This window comes from Macrobrachium nipponense, chromosome 33, assembly GCF_015104395.2.
Source record: "Macrobrachium nipponense isolate FS-2020 chromosome 33, ASM1510439v2, whole genome shotgun sequence".
Lineage (NCBI taxonomy): Eukaryota > Metazoa > Arthropoda > Malacostraca > Decapoda > Palaemonidae > Macrobrachium > Macrobrachium nipponense.
The window spans coordinates 68,693,528-68,696,027 of NC_087219.1; positions in this window are offsets into that span (position 1 = coordinate 68,693,528).

Here is a 2,500-nt window from a genome sequence, read left to right on the forward strand (position 1 = left end):
GTTAAAAGTTTATTGATAACTCTAAGGACTACGTCCTTGGGATAGGAATTTTTCTGAAAAAAAACCTAATAAAAATTCTATTTCATTATGAAAAGTTGGCCAGTTAGACGAATATTTTAATGCTCTATGGACAAGAGTATAAATGGGGTTTAATTTGTAGGTTTCTATGGCATGAACTATAATAGTTGTTAGCTAAACCTGTATAGGTCTTTTTTCTATAGACAGCTGTGGTGAATTCAGAATTACTTCTGTAATATTGATATCGAGAAATGGCAAAACTGGTCTCTGTTCTCCACCTCCATCGTAAACTGAATATTTGGGTGTGCTGATTAATATATTCCAGAAAAACTGTGTGCTTTGCCAAGGGTACTTAAAAAGAGCAAAAGTGTCGTCTATATATCTCCTGTAGTATGCTGGTTTGAAGGAAGACTCACATTGATTTAAAAATTTTGTTTCTAAGTCACACATTAAAAAATTTGCAAAAATGGGGCCTAGAGGGGATCCCATAGCAACTCCATCGACCTGCGAAAGAGTTGCTGGTTAAAAACAAACATGGAGTCTTGTAGACAAGCTCCCAGAAATGTTTAAAAATAGTCCTATTAAAACCGTAAAAACAGAGTATCATTGCTGATAAAAATCTTGTTTAAAATAATATCAATTGTTTTTTCATTAAGGTACATTAGTAAAAAGTGATTCAACATCGTAAATGACCCATAAAATAGTCCACCCATCCTGGTTGATAATTTGTTGTTGAAAGTTTACCCGTTTTTCAATGTATATTCATTAATACTACATTCAGAGAGTAAACCAGCTAAATACTTAGAGATCGAGAACGATGGGCTATTGTAGGCGGCCATAATAGGTCTGACAGGGGTATTTGGTTTATGTATTTTTGGTAGACCATATACAATACTAAAGGAAGAACCCGTAACAAAGTTTTTGATAGGTAGCATCATCTATGATAATATAATTTTTTATTTTTCTTAGGAATCTATTAATTCTAGCTTCTCGTTTATATATATCCAGAGAGTTAGGATCACCATGGGATTGGAATTTGGTAGTGTCAGTTAAAATGTTTTCAATTTTGCCGATATAATCATTCTTATTCAGTATAACTATTCCCTTGCCTTTGTCAGGCTTGCAAATCACTATGTCATCTCGTTTTTTCAGGGCCAAGAGTATCTCCAAATCGTTTTTTCTAAAAAATGGTGTCCAGGTTGTTCTTAAATTGGAATAAGTTTTATGTATCAGAGCAGACATTTTCTGTTGTAAGTTACCTGTATTCTTTACCACATCAAGTTTAATAAGTCTTTGAAACAACACCTCAAATGGAAGGAAAAATCTGGCATAGTTCGGTCTAAAAGAAGGTAAACAAAAATCTAAACCAAACGAAAGTAAGAACTCCTCTCTCTTAGATAAAATGTAATTGGACATGTTAAAAATGCAGTAATTTCTTTGATAAAAATCAGGAATGATAACGCCAAGGTTTTGAAGTTTCTTTTGATGCCGTTCACACACAGACAAGATAAAATCATTGACAAATTTATAAAAGAGTCTTTGGTACAATAATCGATCCAAGAGCGATAAATCAGCAAACAGTGCTTTCTTAAGTTGTTCGACCGTTGACGTAAGTCTTCGAATGGACGCATTCTTGGTGTCAATTTCATTCGTAAGTAAGGTTTTCAATGCTTCTTTGTAAAATTCGGTGTTGTAGAGGGAAGATCTATAGAGTCTGAATCTAACGAACTTCGGGACAACATCATTCAATTCGCAATACTGAAGAAAATCAAGGTCACATTTCGCTTTCTCAAGCCGAAGGGTCACCTTCTCCAGTCTGCGTGAAGTAGTTAAGGTAACAGCTGGATATCGGTGTCTCAGTAGTTGGGCAAAGTGGTGAATTCCTCGAAGGCGAAGGCGAAAGGCGAACAGAAGGATGAAGAAAAGTTGCTGTATCATCTTCGGTGTAATATGGAGTCTCCAGTCGGCGAAGATAACAATACTTCAGGAGGTACCATGATACATTAGTAGAATGCCATAGTTTATTAAAACGTTTCGCACACAATTCTCGGTGCATCATCAGTCTGTGAACAATAAAAGTAAATACATTATAAAAAGGAATTCACAAAATTACAAGGTAATTAAAAATTAATGGTTTAAAAAGAAAAGCAGAAGTTAAAAGTTAAAAAAAAAAAAAAAAATGTTAAAACACTGTGAAAAGAGAGAGAGAACTAAGACACCAACCATCCAAGGCAAAAGACGAAGAAGGAATAGCAAAACCTGACGTCCCAAACAACAAGTCAGTTATGCCAAATACAGAGGGTAAGCCGTGGTGTGATTATTCAAAGAGGGAACTAGCCTTTGATAAGTAATGACTCCAGAGTATTGTAGATGATCTGTCCTTTGTATATCCAATAATAGAGAAGTGCTGTTTCAAGACCTCTATTTGCATATAGAAGAATATTTTAATGTTAGAAAACTCTGGTTGCTTAATTCTCTAGCC